Source organism: Nicotiana tabacum, chromosome 4, assembly GCF_000715075.1.
Source record: "Nicotiana tabacum cultivar K326 chromosome 4, ASM71507v2, whole genome shotgun sequence".
NCBI lineage: Eukaryota > Viridiplantae > Streptophyta > Magnoliopsida > Solanales > Solanaceae > Nicotiana > Nicotiana tabacum.
The window spans coordinates 102,463,425-102,486,250 of NC_134083.1; the positions used below are offsets into that span (position 1 = coordinate 102,463,425).

General features: G+C 33.1%; 1 pseudogene; it reads left to right on the forward strand.

Moving 5' to 3' along the window:
- LOC107827076 (uncharacterized) overlaps positions 1-16,071 on the forward strand; it is a 51,887-nt pseudogene extending 35,816 nt beyond the window's left edge.
- The last annotated feature ends 6,755 nt before the right edge of the window (positions 16,072-22,826 follow it).

Genomic DNA, 22,826 nt, shown 5'->3' on the forward strand with positions numbered 1-22,826 from the left:
CTATCACAAAAATTTGTAATATTTTTTTGTTCAATACCAAGCTCCTTTAGCAACCCCTGAAGCCAAATTGCCTCCTTCACAGCCTCTGTAATAGCCATGTACTCTGCCTCTGTTATAGACAAAGCAACTGTTGACTGCAAAGTAGACTTCTAACTAACTGGTGCCTTTGCAAAAGTAAACACATAACCAGTAGTTGACCTTCGCTTGTCCAGATCACCCGCAAAATCCGAGTCACAATATCCAACTACTGACCGATTGCCTTCCTGCTCAAAAACTAACCCAACATCTACAGTACTATGAATATACCGTAGAATCCATTTCACAGCTTGCCAATGCTCCTTTCCTGGATTATACATATATCTGCTAATAACTCCAACGGCTTATGAAATGTCAGGTCTCGTACAAACCATTGCATACATCAAGCTACCAACAGCATTTGCGTGTGGTACCCTTGACATATACTCCTGTTCAGTTTCATCCTTTGGCGACATAGTAGTACTTAGTTTAAAATGGGGAGCAAGTGGCGTACTAATTGGCTTAGTCTTCTTATCTATGCCAAAACGCTATAGTACTCTCTTCAAATATTCTTTCTGAGATAAACAGAGTTTCTTCGAACGTCTATCTCTTATTATCTCCATGCCAAGAATTTTCTTTGCCTCACCCAGATCCTTCATCTCGAACTCCTCCTTCAGTTGAATCTTCAACTTATCAATTTCTTCCGAATTCTTGGAAGTGATTAACATATCATCAACATATAGGAGAAGATATACAAAGAAACCATCATTAAGTTTGCGCAAATACACACAATGATCGTATTTACTTCTCTTGTACCCTTGCCGTAACATAAACTTGTCAAATCGCTTGTACCATTGTCTAGAAGATTGTTTCAATCCGTACAACGATTTTTCAAGTTTGCATACCATATTTTCTTTTCCAGCAACTTTGAATCCTTCTGGCTGATTCATGTAGATTTCCTCCTCCAAGTTTCCATGTAAAAACGCAGTTTTTACATCCATCTGAACTAGTTCTAAATCTAACTGTGCTACCAAAGCCACATAATTCTAATGGAGAAATGTTATACAACTGGAGAAAATACTTCATTGTAATCAACTTCCTCCTTCTGAGCATATCCTTTGGCCACCAATCTTGCTTTGTAGCGAACATCTTCTTGGTTAGGAAATCCTTCTTTCTTTGCAAATACCCATTTGCACCCAATTATTTTCTTTCCCTTCGGGAGATTGGCCAATTTCCATGTATGATTCTGATGAAGGGACTGCATTTCTTCATTCATGGCAATCCTCCACTTATCTTCTTCTGAACTTTGGATTGCGTCTTTATAAGTGGTAGGAACACCATCAGCTACAATTGAGGTTGCACAAGCAACCGTCTCTATGAGACGAACAGGTTTCGTTATTGTCCTTTTTGGCCTGTTAGTTACTATTGATTCAAGTTGTTATCGAGGTTCCTGAGTTGGAATCTCCCTCTCTACTGGCTCTTCTTCCAGAGGGTAATCTTCATTTGTTTCCTCCTCTGCTTCTTGCGTAGGAAAAATAAATTTTCCCTCAAACTCCACCTGCTTTGATGCACCACCAGTTTGTTTGACATCTTCAACTGTCACCTTATCTGTTATGGCAGATTCATCAAAGGTAACATCTCTGCTGAATATAATATTCCTTGTCTCTGGACACCATAAGCGGTATCCTTTGACTCCAGAAGTAATCCCCATAAATATAGCCTTCTTTGTTCTCGGATCCAATTTTGACTCTTTCACATGATAGTATGCAATTGAGCCAAACACGTGCAAAGAGTCATAATGTACAGTAGGTTTTCCATACCATTTTTCAAATGGTGTCTTGCCATCAATGGCAGCAGATGGTAGACGATTAATGAGGTGGCATGCATATATAATTTCCTCAGCCCAAAATTTTTTGCCCAAGCCAGCATTGGACAACATGCACCGTACCTTCTCCAGTAAAGTCCGGTTCATACGTTCTGCCACTCCATTCTGTTGTGGTGTATGTCTGACAGTGAAGTGTCGGACGATACCATCATTGTCACAGACCTTATTGAAATGATCATTTTTGTATTCACCTCCATTGTCTGTGCGAATACACTTGATCCTCCTGCCTGTTTGATTCTCCACCATCCTCTTCCATTTGAGAAAAATTCCCAACACTTCATCTTTCCTCTTCATTGTATACACCCACACTCTTCGGGAAAAATTATCAATAAAGGTTACAAAATAGTGCTTCCCACCCAATGAAGGTGTTTTGGAAGAACCCCAAATATCAGAGTGCACATAATCCAAAATGCCTTTAGTATTATGGATCGCTATACCAAATTTAACCCTTGTTTGTTTTCCTTTGACACAATGCTCGCAAAACTCCAAGTTGCAAGTCTTTACGCCTTTTAACAATCCTTGATTAGATAGATCTTTGAAGGATTTCCCTCCAGTATGTCCCAAGCGCATGTGCCACAACCTGGTTGCTTCTGTCTCTTTGTCATCACTGGATGTCACTGTTGTTGTCCCAATAACTGTACTACCACGATAGCGGTACATGTTATTGTTCTTCTGATTGGCCTTCATTACCACTAGTGCACCGGAGTATATTCTCATCACTCCATTTTCTGCAATGATTTTGAACCCTTTTGATTCTAGGGCTCCCACAGAGATGAGATTCTTCTTCAAACCCGGTACATATCGAACATCTGTTAATGTTCTGATCATTCCATCATGGCTCCTTAATCTTATTGAACCAATGCCATATGAGGTAAGAGGGCTGTTATCCGCTGTGTGGATGACTCCATATTCTCCTTCTTGAAAATTCATGAACTAGTCCTTGTTGGGACATATATGATAGCTACAAGACGAGTCCATCAACCATATGTCTGATGATGTTGATAACTCTGTTGTAACTAATAAGAAGTCTGAATCATCACAATCAGCTACATTTGAATCCATAATGGCCTTTCCATTGTTATGTCTGGCCTTATTCTTCAACTTCGGACAGTCTTTCTTCCAGTGCCCCTTTTTTTGACAAAAGGCACATTCATCTTTGCTGGGTCTAGATCTCGACTTGGATCTTCCCTTCTTAGTCCTCGTTTGATTTTGAGGACGACCCCTCACAATTAGTGCTTTTCCTTCTCCGCCCTTCTGTTTTTCTCCCTTTCTTTGTTCATAGCTGTACAAAGCCGAACAAACTTCTCTGAGAGAAATTTCGTCATTTCCATGGAGTAGAGTAGTTTCAAGGTGCTCGTACTCATTAGGAAGTGACCCGAACAACATCAAGGCCAAGTCACCATCATCAACAGTTGGATCCATATTTTGCAAATCTGTGACCAACTTATTGAAACTGGTGATATGTTCATTCATTGTGGTACCAGGAATATAGGTGAAGCGAAACAGTCTCTTCTTCATGTACATTTTATTTTGACTGTTTTTCTTCAAAAATTTATCCTCCAGTGCTTTCCATAATTTACTTGCAGAAGTTTTCTTTGTGTATGGATATTTCTGCTCTCTAGCAAGGTAGGATCGAATGGTACCGCAAGCAATATGATTGATAATTTTTCAATTTTCTTCTCCAATAACTTCTAGCTTCTTTTCTTCAATGGCAAGATCTAGCCCTTGTAGAAAAAGAATATCTAGAACCTCGCCTTACCACATCCCAAAATGTCCTGACCCGTCAAAAATTTCTACCGCAAATTTTGCATTTGACGCAATTCTTGTCATAAGCGAAGATGCCAACGATGATGTATTATTGACACTTGATGTAGATTCTTCTTGTTTATTGTCTTCCATTTTGACAGAAATATTATTTAGTAGCTCACGACACAAATCAAGATTATTTCCTTTCTGGTGTGGAAGATCAGACTAAGCTGCAACCACAGAGCATACTCAGACAGAACCTTGACTCAGTTACCAAGATAGATCTTTTCTAATGTGGAAGATGAGACTATGCTGCAACCACAGAGCATACTTAGACAGTACCTTGGCTCTGATACTAATTGTTGCGGAAGCCAAATGTATATAGTGTGAATGAGTCACAACTACTATACCAAAAATTATGACAACCACTAAATAATAAACAAAATAATAAGACAACAATAAAAGAACACCAGAATTTACGAGGTTCGGCCAATTTTACCTACTTCCTCGGACACAATCAATATTTTATTCCACTCCAAAATTACAAGTGAAATAATACTAAAGAGAGAAGATACAAATGCCTTAAGAAGATAAAAAAGGCAAATGAGAGGTGTACATAAATCCTAAACATTAGGCCTCCTTTTATAGGGTAAAATTCCCATTCAAAATTGTCATCCACCGATGTGGGACTTTTGACAATTTCAACGATATCTATATCCAACAAAAATATACTCCTAAGTTCAATTTTCTGTTTACTTAGCAAAAACTGTCGGTTCAAACTTCTTATGACTCACTGGTTAGTGTTAGTTAATTGTGTCAGTTTCTTTTGGATAGGGATATTTGACCATTTTAGTTTATTTAAAGATTTTGTGGTGCTTTATTTTCTAAAAGAGAAGGGAAGTTTCTGCCCGTGAATCACTTCTTCTACTTTGCTATTTTGGACTTTTGCCCTTTATTATATTGTTTGTGTTTCTCTGCCAATATAAATCATCCATTATGGTCACAAACTTATGTTCAAATTACACATTGCCAATTAATTATGATGAGATAAAGCAAATGATTTTATTTCTTAATTTCTTGATAAGATGAATAGTTAATGTCCTGCAGATTATGAGTTGATGAGAGCATGCTTCTCTATGTGTTTTTTTGTACAATTTCTATGTGTCCTTATCTGATTCTATGTAATGCTCATAAATGATGATATTTTATTACTATCTCTTGATCATTGCAAAGTTTTTGGAATAATTTAAGGTTTCTATTACAACCTAACTCATTAATAGATTTTCTACTGATCCCATTTCTACAATAAAGCTGTAGAAACTATCATAGTCATAGTCTTTAAGTTGAGAACCATGTATGCTTTATTCCTAAATGAATACCCCAAAAAATGACAATGAGAAGCAATAGGTTGACCTTTGTCTCCATGCTCTGGAGTGAAAATATAACAAAGACAACCAAACAATATTAAATGATGGGTAGATTGTGGATGAGAATTCCCAAGTAAGATATAGAATCTCATTAATTAGAAGGAAAAATAAGGCTTCGAACGAGAAATAGATATAAATGCCGTCAAAGATGAAATACTTACCATTGCTTGTACATATAGCATTTGTTTGGAACTAACTTTTAGATTTTGGCATTAGTTCATAATAAACTTTCATTTGAAAATTGTCATGGTCAGTGAAGATGAAATTTTTCCTTGAAAATTCACACCATTATATATATTATCTTCTTTTGGATGTCACTTAGTTAATAGTACTCAATAACCATGTAGACAAGTGAGGCTTGCTCAGTTGGTAAAAACACCTTTACCTACGACCGTTAGGTATTGGGTTCGAGTCACATTGGAAGGGAAGTGTGAAAATACTATAAATCTTCTTAATTTGGGAGGGGTTTAAAAAAAAAAAATAATACTTTTATATATATATATATATATATATATATATATATATATATATATATATATATATATATATATATATATATATATATATATAACCACTATAAAACACTATATATATATATTACTCCAATTTAAGACTATTCATGTATTTAGCTCAAGTACTTCTTTCGTGACCAAAATTCATTCTTCTCTCCTGTCTTGATTCTATATATTTATCTCTATGCGCAAAGAAATAGTTGGCACTTCGTGTTTTATTTGTTCTTTGAATTGTATTTTCCTTATCATTATAGAACATCGTACATTCCATGAACCGGCCAATTATTGAATATAAAAGTGAAAGATGTTGATTAAATGTATTCGTTGTGCTAATCCTTACAAAAATATACCTCGACTTTATACACACAGATGTCAGTATTCATTTATTATTTTTACATGAAATATATGAGAACTAAGAGTGCCAACATTCACATTTTCCTAATTAGACACTTGAGCTTTTATTGTTGAAATAAAAATATGCAAGAAATTTACTAATAAAAGAATAGCAAAGAAATTTAGAAGGGGAGTAAACTAAGTAGTGGTAGTTACTGTATCGTACCATAACTCATGTTCGGATGCCGTCTAAATTTAATTTTTATATATATCTTACATTAAATATCTATATTGTCGTGTTAATGACAATGTAATTAGTTCGAATTAGCCAAGTTGATAAATTTTTCTAGACTTCATATGTTTTTGATAGATTAAGCACTTCATATATAATTATTTAATATGCGACAATCCACATAAATCTATCACAAAAAAATTTACTTTTTCTATTAATGTATACTTATATATATACTCAAAGTTTTGTTCTAATAATATTAATATTATTTTATGATGGCATATATAATATGACTTGGCATACACGTGCAATGTACTTGCCGAAAAACTAGTTACACGATAAGTAAGAAGCAAGAAGCAAAAGAAACTTAAAAGAGCTCTGTGCTCCGTAAACGAAAATAACTCAAATGCGGTACTTGTATTGCTATTTGAATATGAATGCATTAATTGTTTGGACACACTGATTGAAATCCTCTACGTTACTTTTATCTATGGGTACGTTATTGCAATGTACACAGTGCATACTATCTCAACCTTTAGGGTTTATAATGTCAATTAGAAGTTTATTCCTTTTAACTTCAAACAATAATTCAAAAGTCACGAAAAAATTATTTTATTTGTGTGTTTAATTACATTCCTACAATAGATTTCACTATTCTAGAGGTCTTCCGTAGTTCATTGTTTTGAGAGTTGAGATCATCAGGCATTACATCCCGAAAAATATTCATAAATAATAATGAGAAATTAAACAGCTTCAAATGATTGAGATAAAGCATGTCAAACATCAAAATTTGTATGCTTCAACTTAGTGTTTATTTAAAAAGTTAATACAAGCATGAAAATTAAAAATGTAATAAGATCATAATTATGAACACTTTAAAATTACAAGGGAAATTTTAGGAAAAAACTAATACAAATGGCGATGACAGCATAAATAAGTAGAACACATTTTTTTCTTCAGGAAACAACTTCTGGTTTGATTGTTACTTTACAAACAAGAAATGGAAAATGCTAGAACCCCTCACTTACATAAAGTCTCACTTCTGGTTTGTTTTAGTTTGTCAGTTTTCTTCGCTTTATATCAACCAAACAAGCAAACCATATTCAATGTGACCCAAGCTTCCTTTTATAGATGCCTAAGAAAGTGTTATAGTTCGTCACGACTTAATATTAACGTTTGGAATTTAACAGTAGATAGGATATGAAATCAAAGTGTTCGGTAACTAAAGGTAAAACCAACTCCTATATTGTTGTGCGCGTTCCTACCCGGCTGTCAGCTCTTATATATGCAGTGAGAGATCGAGCTCTGCGACTCTTAGTATTCCATTTGGAATATATTTTCAAGTCTCAACTGAGATGTTTTATGAATTACTTAGTTCATACTATAATAAGTAGCACAATTAATTAGTTAGGAATACTAAAAAAATCACAAGTTTAAAAGTGTATCAGATACATTGTATATTGTAATCTAGTGTTGTTACATTTTTATACATCAATAACCAAGAGATAATCTATATATTATTAAAAGGAGAGAAAAAAGCCCTCTCCTTAAGCCAAGTGGTAGCCTAGAAAAAAGCCACATGGCATAAGTAGTTATTGGTTATTATTTTTGTATTTAAATATTTATTAAATAATAAAATAAAAAATTTTATAATAAAAAACGAAAATTAACAAAAATAACTGTCCATTCAAATTGGAGGGTAGTTTCAAGTTGGAGTTTTAAAATTATTTTAAAATAAAAAACTAAAATTACAAAAAATAATGCCAATTCAAAATTTCTTTGTTTTCCTTAATAATTTTTGTTTTTCTTTTTAAAAATACAAAGTTTATTTTTTCAGAAAATATTATTGAGAATAATAGAATAAAATATAAATTATAAATATATATATCTTCTATTATATTATCAAAAGAAAGTAGCATACAAAAATTTAAATAAAGTAATATGCTAATAAAAGTTTCTATTAACAATGAAATAATACTAAATATGGATAATATAATAAAGAAAAATACAAAACAAAAAAGTTATTCGATGACTATATAAGTCTCTATAATTTAATAGAAATTTTATTCATTAAAGTTCAGATAATATTATTGAGAACAATAGAATAAAATTTAAAATAAAAAATATTTAAAGAGTACTAAAATATATATCTTCTATTATATTACAAAAAGAAAGTATAGTAGATAAAAATATTAAACAAAGTAACATGCTAATAAAAATTTCTATTACCAATGTAAAAATACTAAATATTGGATAATTATTAAAAAAAATATATATATAGAACAAAAAATTTATTCAATGACTATACAAGTCTCTTTAATTTAATAGAGATTTTATTCATTAAAATTTAGACAATATTATTGAGAACATTGGAATAAAATTAAAATAAAAAGAGTATTTCAAGAGTAATAATATATATATCTTCTATTATATTACAAAAAGAAGTAGTAGACAAAAATATTAAATAAAGTAATATGCTAATAAAAATTTCTATTAATAATACAATTATATTAAATATTGGATAATATAATAAAGAAAAATACATAACAAAAAACAACTAATTGACTATATAAGTCCCTTTAATTTAATAGAGATTTTATTCATTAAAATTCAGATAATATTATTGACAACAACAGAATAAAATTTAAAATAAAAAATATTTCAACATTAATATAATATATATCTTCTCTTATATTACAAAAAAAAGTGTGCAGACAAAAAAGATTTTATTATTAGGTATATCATATTGATAAATAAGATGAAATTGAAATTTATTAAAGCAATACGATCTAATATGTTCAAACAAGTCCGATCATAATTTAATTTAATTAATATTAACCGCACATCGCGCAAGTACGATTACTATTTTACTTCTAAAGGGTAAAAATGATGGGCAAAACTGATACTTAGTATTAAATGGGTAAATTTATAAATTAACTTTGATTTAGAGCGTTCACACTTATAATATAATACGATGCTATGATTGTACAGTGTATGTATGGATTAAGAGTTTTTTTACAAAATAACCACCCAAAGCTCGGCAAGTTCGACTAGTCTATCTATCTATCTATCTATATATCTATATATAATAGCAGAAGCAAAAGCATTATAGTAAGACAAATGTCATAACTATAAAAAGCCAAGTGGCATTGTTAAGACAAAATAAACTACCTTTCTAACTATTTTTTTAAATTTTAAATTTTGAATTAATTGGTTACTCTACTTGAATTAACAAATGTAGATATCTTATAATTATCAATTAAAATGAAAATATAAAAAAATAAATTACTCATTCAAATTGGGGAGTAGTTTCAAGTTGGAGTATTAAAATTATTTTAAAATAAAAATAAAAATAAAATAAAAAATTACCAATTCAAATTGGGAGTAATTTCTTCCTAATATATATAAAGAAAAGCAAATAATTATATGATGCCAAGTGGCACCATAAGACGACAAGTGTAGATTTTTAGGAAAACGGCTCCAACAAAGTTGGAGTTTTAAATTATTTAAAAATAAATAATGAAATTATTTTTAAATTATTTTAAAATTAAAAAAATAAAAGTAATGGATATTACAATTAGATAAGCAAAAGAAATAAATTTATGGGAAACTATAAAAATATAAGACTTATAATTAGAATTATTATTAAAAAAATCGTACATCTACAAATAACAAAGGAAGAATACTTAAAAAAAAATGCGATAGCGCAAAAATTTATATACTAATTAAATTTCTCATGTAGGAAATTTTAGTTAATAAATAGAACTTATAATTTCATAATAAAAAATACAAAAATATAAAGAAGCTATTAGGATATTATACACAATATAATATATTATATATAAAACATAAATTATTAATTATTAAAAATATTAGTATATTTTTTATTAAAATAATAAAAGGTTTATCTCTTTATACTTTTTGATGAATTCAAAATTATAATTTAGTAAACAAAGTTATATTATTTAAATTTTCAGTGTAATACAAAATGAGAAAACTAAGCAAATATTACAGTAGAAAAGAATGTACAAAAAGAGGGGATAAAGATACTTTTATAATATTTATATACTAATTAAATTTCTCATGTAGAAAATTTTAGTTAATAAATAGAACTCATAATTTCATAATGAAAAATACAAAAATATAAAGAAACTATTAGGATATTATACATAAGATAATATAAAACACAAATGATTAATTATTAAAAATATTAGTATATTTTTTATTAAAATAATAAAAAGTCTATCTCTTTATACTTTTTGATGAATTCAAAATTATAATTTAGTAAACAAAGTTTCATTATTTAAATTTTCAGTGTAATACAAAATGAGAAAACTAAGTAAATATTACAGTAGAAAAGAATGTACGAAAAGAGGGGGATAAAGATAGTTTTATAATATTTATATACTAATTAAATTTCTCGTGTAGAAAATTTTAGTTAATAAATGGAACTCATAATTTCATAATGAAAAATATAAAAATATAAAGAAACTATTAGGATATTATACATAAGATAATATAAAACACAAATGATTACTTATTAAAAATATTAGTATATTTTTTATTAAAGTAATAAAAGGTTTATCTCTTTATACTTTTTGATGAATTCAAAATTATAATTTAGTAAAAAATTACAAAATTAATATTATGTCAAATTATGCGCGGGTTTTAACACTGGTATAAGATAAAACGAATGAAACAAAGAGCAAGAAATTATCCAATTCTTTCTTCCCCTTTCATTTCTTCTACTTCAAATATGTGGAGAATCGTTAACGCACCCTCAACCGTCAGCCTTCAGGTAATTGCAGGGGAAAATCTCCCCATTTCTTCATTTTTTGACCCTGAAATGGCTAATTATTACCGTTATTTGTTTTTCTGCGTATCTTCGTCCAACTCTTTTTCTTTTGTTGTCGTTTTTATTAATCTTGAGATTGCGATTTTCAAAAGGGAAAGAAACCGTATATTTTTATTTTTATTTTTATTCTTCATGCCAAGTACCATACTTTGTTATTAGTTGATCGAGAATTTTTCATTTTGTCAAGTTTAAGGTTCATTTCTTGTACTAATGCTACTTAACCCAACTTGTTCGACTTTCTTAACAAACAGCATTGCAGATGATGACCCTTTTGGAGTTTGAAATCGTGCTGTGAGTGTATCCACAAAAATGAAATCAAGATAAGGTTGCTGATGGTTTTTATAGTAGAGATTGTTTCATGAGACATCTTCTTGCAATCTTGAGATCTTTGAAAAATAGCTAAAGCTGTTAACTAGATGACTCCTACTTATGAAAATTTATCCTAAAGCTAGTAAACGTACTACATGGAAATGATTTGTGGGCACTGTATTTGCTAATCTTTCTGATTCAGTTTTCGTTGTATCAGTACAAAAATCATATTGAACACGTATTTCTGACGAAAAAGGCCATTTACTGCAAGAATGTTCTTGTTCACACCCTATTATCACTTATTACTCGCTTAATCACAAAAGCGTTTGCTGACACGTCCATTTATATTTTCAATTTCTATACCTGAAAACAGAATGTGGAGTATCATGGAGGTTTGAATAAGTGCAAACAATATCATGGAGGCCTACCTCTTCTTGGCTCCCCTTTTGATTGACTATGGGTACGATGGAGCAAGCAAAGAAGTACACTTCGATGTTGTACCCAGGTTTCTACATCCGCTATCAGTGGCAGCCAGCAAAACCACTATAGTATGATTGGTGTGCCTAACAATGCGTCTTTTGCTGATCTAAAAAAGTCCTATCGTCTTCTCGTTCTCAAGGTACTACTTCGTATTTTCCTCAGACATGTATAAAACCTTACAGAATAATGCACGAAAAGAAGACCAAAAAGTTGATATCTTGTGCGATTCAAGTGAAGCGTTGACTAAAAAATGCTTCACTGAATTGCCTCAATATGTTAACAATCATGCTTAGTTACCAGAATGAAATAAGAAAAATAAATAGGTCATTTTTTTCTGTCGTTCTAATTCTATATAGAAAGATGTTACTGGAAAATGTTGAAGTGGGGGCAACTGTAAAAAGTCAAGATACACATACTTAAAACTATATCGGGTAAATTTCTTCACAAGTTTAGCTGCATCAACAATACATAGTTTTCTCCTTTATTTCTCAAATAACTATTGATGAAACCTAAAAGATGAAATATCTGTTAAATTTATAGAACTAACATATGACTAGAGGAACAGTACTTAGCCTGAATCAGTCTTTTTCTCTTGTCCAATTCTCTATTTCCTGAAACAAATGCAGTGAACAGCATATGTAGAGGGAGAGAGCTGAGCGGTTAAGGGTGTTTAATTTGATGCAAATGATGCAGGTTCTATTCTGGCATAATATATTGACGTGGAATTTAACTTCTCAAAAAGAAAAAAAAATGTAGTGAACAACATATGAATGGCAATCACAAGCCAAGTAATTCGGGAAGAAAATAGGAAAAACAAGGTCACAGTAACTCAGAGCTAGGACTTGTGCAAATATTCTGCTATTGGTTTCCATCCTGTTGTTTATTGCCATAATCTCTGAATATCTACTAAAAAGATTTTTTCCCAATATCAAATGCATTATATTCACATATATTGATTAATTGCATAAGTACAAGAGTGAGTTGCTTTAGTGGTGAGCACCCTCCACTTCCAACCAAGAGGTTGTGAGTTCGAGTCACCCCAAGAGCAAGGTGAGGAGTTCTTGGAGGGAGGGAGCCGAGGGTCTATCGGAAACAGCCTCTCTACCCCAGGGTAGGGGTAAGGTCTGCGTACACACTACCCTCCCAGACCCCACTAGTGGGATTATACTGAGTTGTTGTTGTTGTTGTTGTATTGAAAGGAGTCTAGATTGATAAGGAGTTGTTTAATGATTCTCGAACATGTACTTGTCTTGAGTGCCTATTTATTTTCTATCAGTATCTATGGATTGATCACAAGGAATGACTTTCCTGTTTCTTCTGAGGCTACTGTCATACTATCTGACAGTGTCACTCTTTTCCTAAAATTGAACCAGCGAGAGTGCTTGATGCATGTTCCATGATACGCTTATATGTGTTGACCCCATCATCTCGGTCTCAACAGGGAACACTTTCTTGCATGGTTACAAACTAAGACTGTTCCCTGGAACTAATTTTTCTTCTTCACTTGGATCATTTTCTTGCAAGGAGGTCACTTATTTATCGTATTTTCTTTTACTTTTTGGATTGAATTGGAGACACCATATTCTTGTTTCCTTTCCAGCATCTGTGACATTCCTGAAAGTTAATTATTAACACTTAAGTGCAGTATCATCCAGATGTTAGCAAGGATTCAGGAGCTGATGAGGTTTTCAAGAAAATACGTCTCGCATATGAAGTGCGTAACTCCTTTCGGTTTGGTTTTGACATTTGTCTCTTATTTTCATGAAACTGAGTAATTATTGCTCGGGGATGTTGTGTATATAATTTGTTTGCTTGAGCAGAGAAAAGGGTTTCTTTTCCCTCATATTTTATGGTCGACTTTAGAATGCTGAAGAAAATAATTGTTGTTAGTGTTGTTTCTTACAGTAGGCTCAAAGGTTTATCTTATTCTAATGGTTGAAAATATTAGACAAATAGTATTAAGGAAAAAATAGTTTTTATCTGTCATAACGTAAACCAGAGAGCAGCTTCATTTTCCAGTTTACCAGACATGGAGATTTATCGCAAATCAGATTTGGTTATTGAACATACCTGTCCTGTCGTATTCGACAGTTTGGACATGGAGGAGGCAAAACATGTTTCTTGGTCCAGAATTTGGAAAACTATAATGATTCGCAAATGGTAGACTATTCTGTTGGCTCTTTTTTCTGAATAGGCTTTAATCAAAACGAACCAAGTAATTGATGTATATGTTTGTGGAGATGCTATCTTGTGAAACCACTCTACATTTCTGAAGCAATTCCTAAACAATGTCTCGTATGAGCATTTTTCAGCATGAACAAGGAAGCCACTATGACAAGCTCGTCGATTTTTCTGTGTGGGGTTTACAAATGGCTTTTCACTGAAGAGTCAAATGAACATTGAGACTGGTTCTGGAAACACTTGGGATTTCCTCATGGATGTGAAACTAAGCGCTTTCTTATAGAGCACTAGAGATTCTGTTGATGTGTACACTTTCCTTTAACGAACGAGCATGAGTGTGGATGGTTTTGTTAATAAATGACATGCTTCAATATGTATATCTGTTTTCTATTGAAGGAAAACTTAGTTTCTATATGGATGTTACAAAAGAAGGAAGTGCAAAGTTTTGATGAGGGGTCATTTGTTCACAGTTGCTTTACAATCTTCACAGATGTTGTATGCCCTTGAAATTAAAACCCTTTCGAATAAACTAAATCTTTAGATACGAGTAAGTTGTTTGTAATGAAATTAGTAGAACTGATCACCCTATTTTTATTCATGCTAGCATGTGAGAAAGTGCTATAATCAATAATTGCCAAATTTTCCGTCTCCTAAGTGTGTTAACTATTATGGCGTCAAATTTACTCCTTTGGATTGCCTTGGAATTCTGTTGATGATGGAGGGGAGGGGAGCAGGGGGAAAGGAAGGTTAAGGAGTTCTGTTTGGGTGTTACATCCTTGGCGGATCTGTAGGAATGAAACTGAAAAAGAAAGGTTCATAGAAACCAGGATAATGAGGAGATAATGAAATAGCTTATGTGGATAATCAGAGCAGATACAGAGAGGTGCTTAATGGCGAAGGGCTGATAGGAAGAGTATGAAAGTTGGTGATTCATTTGCGATTTTTGGCTTTAAATTTAATTTTGCTATATATGGTAGCTCTTTTAGTAGAAGCTGATTTCTTCTTCTTTTCTTATCTTCATTTACTATTCTGGTTTTGTCGGTGGTGAAAAGTTTGGGTTTTTGTGCTTCTTGGGCATTTGATGAAAAGGATGCTAGTGCTTTAACTTTTCCCAAGTCAATAAACATTTTATTTAAAACCAACAAGTCTTTTTGGTTGAAGTTTCTTGGGCATTTGATGAAAAGGATGCTAGTGCTTTAACTTTTCCCACGTCAATAAACATTTTATTTAAAACCAACAAGTCTTTTTGGTTGAAGTTTCAACGCAATTGACAAAGTTCAGTTGGCTTTGACAGGTATTGTCTAATGAATCAACTAGAAATCAGTATGATTGTGCCCTTCAACATCAATATGATAATAACAGTCTATTGGGCGGAGATTGGGACTACAACTTTGAGTACAGCAATGGTGTAAGGACCTACAGGTGGGCTGATAGCAAACGAAATTGGCGGAGGCAGAGATACTGGGAACAGTATTATCCTAGGGAAAACTTCTCTTTTTATTATGAAATGTCGATGAGTTGGAAGAAGAAATCCCTGATGAAGAAGAAAGAGGTCCTTTCGTAGAAGTGCTCAGATCTGCCTTTGTCTCTTTATTCCTATAATGTACACAGCAGGCATGCATTTTTCTTTGACGTTTAGTAGTCTCATGGCCCTGTTTGACAGAAAGTTAGATGCTGGATACAAGATTGGTACTTGCATGGATACTGGGAGGCAGAGGTGGCATTTTACTTTTTGCCTTTCATTTGCAGGTTGGCTTTGTGGAAAACCAGTAGTAGCCTGCTAGCACTGGTGGTTGTGGCCATGTGGCTCGGCTGCAATGTTGCTAGGTATGCTCCACTCCCACAAGATGCTATTCTTACTCTGTTATACATGTCAATCGAATTACAAGCTGATTTGAGTTAGAAGGTTTTGCAACAAAGTTACTGTTGTGTGAATATGTTAGTCCAGTTGTATATGTATTAGTCCTTCCTGTTTCTTACAGTGGAGTTGTCTGATAGTAGTGGATTTCGTAGAACTCATATAAGGAGAACATTGTTGGTTCATAATGTAAATGCATACCCAATATTACCTTAAGTTTAACTAGCTGTTCATCACATCTTTTTGAGCAAAACCACTGAAGGTGAGTACTTTACTACTTTCACTGTGCCAGGAATGCATTTTCAATTTACAATTACTGCTAATATGGCAGGAAGGTTGGCAATATAGATTTCAGCAAAATGTGTAAATTTTTAAGCATTTGACAAGTTAGACACTACCATGTTTTAGGTTTCCATAGCTCTCTAAATGCGATTCTTGACTTTTTGAGGTGGCATGTTACATTTCTTTCAGTCCCTCTATTGATTTTTGATACATTAGGAAAAATTTACATGTTTCTTGAGAAGTCCCGAAAAGTGAAAGGAAGGAACGAATAGATACATTATATTGATGAGTCAATTAATTACACAACTCTACAAAAATAATGACTTGTACATTGGGTTGGCATAATTGTTTACATTTCTTGTCTTAGCCACTTCTAAACCTCCTTGTACAAAAACTGAGATTTGGTCGGTGAAATGGACAATTTCAGAATCTTTTGTGCTTTTCCAGAATGTTTCCTAATAACTCTTTGACTTGTCAACGTTCTGCAATGACTTGAGATTCCTCCACAAGTATTTCCCACTTGCCATGTCCACAAAAACCCAGAATCCATTTTGAATCATCTTAGGGAAGTTACATGGAAATCTCACCTCAATGGAATCGAATTCTTGTTTCTCTTTCTGGGGAGCATTAGTTGTTTCAACCATAGAATCCTCAGGAATTGTAAAATCTGTATCTGTCGAAGAAGAACGAACCGTCCTCCAAGCTACATAACCAGCCAATAATGCCGAAAAGAACACCAAGATAAATCTTAAAGGACACATGATGATATTTTCCCCAGAATTTCTATGTAAATATCTGCAACCTCGAATGCCTAATTTGTGTCTTCCCTGTTTTTCTGCTAAATGCTAGAAAGCGGTTGCCTTTTTATAAAGTAAAAGTGTTGACAAAGCTTGAAAGCGCGTACCTAATCCTGGAAGAAAAAGGAGAAGAAAGAAGAGAAGGGGTTTTGGCGGGTGGGGGTGGGGGGAGGAGTAGTTGGCTGAATTTTATGACTAATTCCCTTTGTTTTAGGTTTAGGTGATGGGATATGGCAACTGCAGCTGCATGTGATGATTTTTCAAATCGCTATATATTTACTACGTCAACGCAATATTCGCGCGTTCATCTAGAAACATCCTTTTATTTTTATGGGCAAGTTTTCTTTTCTTTCGAAGAACTGTTTCTTTTTATCATTTTTCAAACCATAAATCCCAATTCTGAGTCATTTAATGGATTTTTTGATGTGTTTCGTATAATGGGAAATATTTTTTGGAAAATAATTCATTGTTTGGTGTTAAGTTGCCAGAAAAATGGGTAAAATAACTTCACTTACTTTTTTGGCGGAAGTTATTCCATTTGCAACAATTTTAACTATTAGGGGTCGTTTGGTAGAGTGTACAAAAATAATACTGAATATTAGTGGCGGACATATATTCAAGGAAGCGGTGTCACGCGACACCACTTCGTCGAATTTTTTTTATAATAAATATGTATTAATACAATGAGGAAATTAATAAGTAGAAAAAATGACACCACTTGACACATTGTCTCTTGGCGTGTTGGTATATGCTTGATTTTACTCTAAGAGGTTAGAGGTTAGAGGTTCTAAGCTGAACTAGCACTTATTTTTTGGCAAATATTCCCATTCTATAAATTTTGATACCACTTACAAAAATTTATGCGTACCCCCCTGCTGAATAAGGTGTATTGGTAATATTGAGATTATTTCTTATCAACTATTTAATTTGGTGTATTAAAAATAACATCCATTGCAATACTTTTAAAAAAAAAAAAATATTTGTTCGAAAAATGCCCTCCATCTACATCTAAAAAACGTTGGAAAAGATTTAGAAAAGGTTTTGAAAGGGCAGTTCTGTCTTTATATTTACTTATCCTTGTATTAAATATTATGGTATTGTTAATGTCATAGTTTGCTATGTACAAAAATAGTATTGACTATGGTGTATAACTAGTACTTAGATTAATTACACATAGATTAAAAAATACTACCAAATAAGGGATTAATAATACCAAAGATAATACATGTATTTACATCCTACCAAACGACCCCCTTAACTTCATATCAATATTTGGCCAGCACATATTATCATTCTTTAATGCTGAGAAACTGTCATCCGTTATAAAATAAAAACTGTAAAGTAAATAAACCGAAGACAAGTATAGAGAGAGATTGATATATTATTCAAACATCTAACTTTTGTACATAATGAACTGAAAACTCCTCTATTTATAGAAGAAAGGAAGCAGCTGCGAGGCTTTTCAGGAAGCAGCTGCAAGGCTTTTCTTTAGCTGCTTGTAAGCTGTCTGCATGAGCTGCTTGCAACTTGCCTGTTTAATAAGAAACTGTTGCAAATCATTTCATTGAGCTGCTTGCAACCTGCCTGCATCAGCTGCTTGTAGATAAACTTCAACAGAGTACTAAATGGATAATCTTCTTCAGGAAGATTATCTATAGCGGAGTAATAAATGGACATCCACAATATAATTATTTTCATAATACTCCCCCTTGGATGTTCATTAAAAGGTATTGTGCCTCGTTAAAACTTTACTAGGAAAAACCCAGTGAAAAAAATCCTAGTGAAGGAAAAAGAGTACACATATTTAGTAATACGCATTTCTAGCTGTCTCATTAAAAATGTTATAAGGAAAACCCTGTGGGAACAAACCTTAGTAAGGAAAAAAGAGTACATCGCGTATTTTACTTCCCCTGATGAAAACCTTGTTTCAAATACTTGAGTCTCTGCATTCCAATCTTGTATACCATCTTCTCAAAAGTTGAAGTTGGCAAAGATTTAGTGAATAAATCTGCCAGATTGTCACTTAAACGTATTTGTTGCACATCAATGTCACCATTTTTCTGAAGATCGTGTGTGTAGAATAATTTTGGTGAAATGTGCTTCGTTCGATCTCCTTTTATAAATCCTCCCTTCAATTGGGCTATGCATGCAGCATTATTTTCGTATAAAATTGTGGGTCTTTTCTCACATTCAAAATTACATTTTTCTTGAATAAAATGAATTATTGATCTCAACCATACGCATTCCCTACTTGCTTCATGAATAGCTATTATTTCAGCATGATTTGAAGCAGTAGCAACAATAGATTGCTTTGTGGAGCGCCATGATATGATAGTACATCCACATGTAAACACGTACCCGATTTGAGATCTAGCTTTATGGGGATCAGATAAATAACGTGCATCTGCATAACCAATAAGATCTATACTATCTTTGTTAGCATAAAACAAACCCATATCAAGAGTTCCCTTTAAATTCGCAATATATGCTTAATCCCGTTCCAATGTCTCCGTGTAGGATAAGAACTATATCTTGCTAGTAAATTAACAGAAAATGCTATGTCAGGCCTTGTAGCATTAGCAAGATACATTAGTGCACCAATTGCACTGAGATTGGGTACTTCGGGACCAAGGAGTTCCTCATCCTCTTCTGGAGGTCAGAACAAATCTTTATTCACTTCAAGTGATCGAACAACCATTGGTGTACTCAATGGGTGCGCTTTGTCCATGTAAAAGCGTTTTAAGATCCTTTCTGTATAGGCAGATTGATGGACAAAGATCCCGTCTGCTAAATGTTCAATTTGCAGACCAAGACAAAGTTTTGTCTTTCCAAGATCTTTCATCTCAAATTCTTTCTTAAGATATTCAATTGCCTTTTGGAGCTCTTCTGGAGTTCCAACAAGATTTATGTCATCAACATAAACAACAAGTATAACAAATTCTGAAGCCGTTTTCTTTATAAAAATATATGGACAAATAACATCATTTATGTAACCCTCTTTCAGCAAATATTCACTGAGGCGATTATACCACATGCACCCAGATTACTTTAAACCGTACAAAGATCTTTGTAATCTGATTGAGTACATTTCGCGAGATTTTGAATATGCTTCAGGCATTTTAAATCCTTCAGGGATTTTCATGTAAATTTCATTATCAAGTGACCCGTATAGATAAGTTGTAACCACATCTATTAGATGTATTTCAAGCCTTTCACGTAAGGCTAAACTGATGAGATATCAAAATGTTATGGCATCCATAACGGGTGAATATGTTTCTTCATAATCGACTCCAGGTCGTTGTGAAAATCCTTGTGCAACAAGGCGAGTCTTGTATCTTTCAACTTTATTTTTATCATTCTTTTTTCGCACAAAAACCCATTTATGACCAACTGGCTTTATACCAGCAGGTGTTTGGACTACTGGTCCAAAAACCTCTCTTTTAGCAAGTGACTTCAATTCCGATTGAATTGACTCTTGCCATTTTGGCCAATCAGATCTTTATCGACATTTTTCGACAGATCGGGGTTCAAGATTCTTACTATCTTGCATAATGTTAAGTGTAACATTATATGCAAAAATATTATCCACCATTATTTCAGATCGATTTAAATTAATCCCATCACTAGTAGAACTTATTAAAAGTTCCTCACTCGAGTCTCGAGTTCATTGATTTCTTCAGGAATCTCAGAACTAATCAGATCTTGGGTCTCTTCAGGAGATCCCTTCATTATATCATTTTGATCATTTGTCGATTTTCTTTTTCTAGGATTTCGATCCTTAGAACCCAAAGGCCTACCACGCTTCAGGCGTGCTTTAAGTTCACTAGCTCTCATGCTAGTAGATGGTCCTGCTGGGATATTAATTCGGATAGGCACATTCTCTGCTGGGATATGTGACTTAGTTATCCTTTTCAAATAAGTAAATGCGTCTGGAATTTGATTTGCTATATTCTGTAAATGGATGATCTTTTGGACCTCCTGATTACATATAGGGGTACGTTGATCAAAGTGAGATAATGATGAAACTTTCCACACAATTTTTCTTTTGATTTCCTTTTTCTCTCCCCCTAATTGTGGAAAATTTGTTTCATCAAATTGACAATCTGTAAATCGAGTAGTAAATAAATCTCCCGTCAATGGTTCAAGATAGAGAATGATAGAGGGTGATTCAAACCCAACATATATTCCTAACCTTCTTTGCGGGCCTATCTTACTGTGCTGTGGTGGTGCTACTGGCACATATACAACACATCCAAAAATTTGTAGATGGGCAATATTTGGTTCATGACCAAAAACGAATTGTGACGGAGAATATTTATTATAATGTGTCGGTCTGAGACGGATAAGTGATGATGCGTGCAAGATAGCATGGCCCCAAACAGTAGTGAACAATTTTATTTTCATAAGTAGTGGTCTTGCTATCAACTGTAGGTGTTTAATAAATGACTCTGCAAGGTCATTTTGAGTATGAACATAAGTTACAGGATGTTCAACTTTTATCCCAACTGATAGACAGTAATCATCAAAAGCTTGAGATGGGAATTCTCCAGCATTATCAAGGCGAATAGCCTTTATAGGATAATCTGGGAATTTTCCCCTTAATCGAATTATTTGGGCTAATAACTTTACAAACGCCAGATTGCAAGATGATAGTAGGCACTCATGAGACCATCTTGAAGATGCATCTATTAGGACCATAAAATATCTGAACAACCCACTTGGTGGGTAAATAGGTCCACATATATCCCCATGTATACGCTCTAAAAAGGCAGGGGACTTAATGCCAACCTTCATTGGTGATGGTCTAGTGATCATTTTGCCTTGATAACAAGCATCACAAGAAAATCCATCATTTGTAAGACTCTTCAGGTTCTTTAATGGATGCCTACTCGGATTTTCAGTAATTCATCTCATCATTATTGATCCAGGATGGCCCAAACAGCCATGCCAAAGCACAAAAAGCATTTGAATCAGTAAACTTCCGGTTTACGATAGAGTGTGCTTCAACTGTACTAATCTTTGAATAGTATAAGCCAGAAGATAAAGTTGGTAACTTTTCTACAATGCACTTCTGGCCAGAAACATTCTTTGTAATACAAAGATATTCCATATTCATTTCATCTATGGTCTCAACATGATAAGCATTTCGGCGGATATCCATAAAACTCAACAAGTTTCTTCGGGACTTGGAGGAGAAATAATGCATTGTCTATAATAAGTTTTGTTCCATTAGACATAAATATAATAGCTCTTCCGGAGCCTTCAATCAAACTTATATTACCAGAAATTGTAGAAACATTTGCTTTTTACTTATACAAATAAGAAATGTATTTCTGATCTTTGAATATGGCATGGGTTGTTCCACTATCAATTACACAAATATCTTCATGATTGGTCTTTGATCCAAACATAATTTGAGGATTATCCATATTCTTCAAAATGACATAAACAAAATAAATATGATAGTAAACATTATTATCAAAGCATAACTTTTATTTATGTACAACTATTACATAACCATACTATCTACTACAAACAACAAAAATTAAAATATTTACATCTTTACAGATTCATCACCGATCACATGACTTGTTTCTCCTTCCGGGAGTGCAAAGTAATCAGTTACATCCAAATGCATAAAGTCTAAATTATCTTCAGAAATAAAATTTGCTTTAGCATTTTTCTCAGTATTCTTCAGGGAAGCTTGATACAGCTCAACTAGGTGCTTTGGCGTACGACATGTATGTGACCAGTGCCCTTTTCCTCCACATCTATAACATGCATTTTCTACGTTTGCTGCTTGCACCGCTTCATGCTTTTGTTCCTTCCTTTTCCACTGCTGGTGGTGAGGAGGGTTCTTTGGTGCATTATTATTACCATGATTAGTGTTTCTTCCCCGACCATGGCCATGACC